This window comes from Toxorhynchites rutilus, chromosome 3 (genome assembly GCF_029784135.1).
Source record: "Toxorhynchites rutilus septentrionalis strain SRP chromosome 3, ASM2978413v1, whole genome shotgun sequence".
NCBI lineage: Eukaryota > Metazoa > Arthropoda > Insecta > Diptera > Culicidae > Toxorhynchites > Toxorhynchites rutilus.
The window spans coordinates 322,568,353-322,569,457 of record NC_073746.1 but is presented as its reverse complement, the minus strand read 5'-3'; the positions used below and the strand labels follow the sequence as shown (position 1 = coordinate 322,569,457).

Genomic DNA, 1,105 nt, shown 5'->3' with positions numbered 1-1,105 from the left:
TTGATTATTGCGTGTCATTCTTTGTTTTTTCTTCATACTTGGTGTGTGATAATCGAAGCCATAGTCGTAGTTCGTAGTTGTTCTCTGTACCTTTTTATTAAAATCCAATAGCGGTGGTGGAGAGTTACCTTTGGGACACCTAAGAAGGCAACCAAAAGAATTCCTTTAAAATCAATCGACCCGGTGATATATCACGTTATTCATCACGCGTTAAATTAAATTAAATTAAAAAACTGGAGAATAGAAGAATAAAAAAAAACATATTTAAAGAATTAAAGAGAAGTTCGAATGCTTCATTCTGAAAATCAAATACTAAAATTATAAAACATAACCCTAAAGCTGTAAGCGTAAAACCTAAAAAAACTAAACCCGTGCAATCAATGCAAAATGGAAGGGTGAAATAATGATTAACAGAAATAAATTTGAATGAATAATATCTCTTCATCATATTTACACCTACACAAAAACACAATATATTAACATACAGTGTCGGACATTAACGGACATTAAACATTAAGACCACTGCTCAAGCAAAAAAAAAAAAGAAAGTTCTCAAAATAATCCAATCCATTGCTTCAATCCATTTATAATAATTTATTTGCATTGTTTGGAGAAATTTATAACATCTGTAGTTAAAACAAACCTTGTATATGTTGCAAACAGATTTCAATTTAGTGATTTTTTAAGTTAACTTGCAAGTTGAACTTCGTTGAAAATCGTTCCAACTTGCCCCGGTGTACCTTATTTTCTTTTAAATTCAGTTGAAATATTTCGTTTTGCTTATCTGCTAGACGGTATTGTCTGTGATCTTTATACTGAAATCATTCAAGTGAATACCAGGGTATGTTTACATTAGAGAGATCTATAGCGATAGATGGATTTATTCACGTGAAAATAGGTGTAAACGGGTGAGAATAAATATGATACACTTATTCGAGGTGAAAAAATAAATTCACCGAAAATATGAATATATTCATTATAGAAGTTCACGCTAGTGTAAACAGTTGATGCGATTTCTATAAATCTCATTATATTTCTTTACATGAATATATCACTAGTCTAAACCCACCCTAACACAACCACCACAACCGGCACGACCAGCACG

At 31.4% G+C, this 1,105-nt stretch overlaps 1 protein-coding gene across 1 annotated transcript in view; it reads right to left on the bottom strand.

Annotated features, from left to right (window-relative positions):
- LOC129779898 (squamous cell carcinoma antigen recognized by T-cells 3) overlaps positions 1 to 1,105 on the bottom strand; it is a 52,604-nt gene that overhangs the window by 49,014 nt on the left and 2,485 nt on the right. The window lies entirely within an intron of this gene.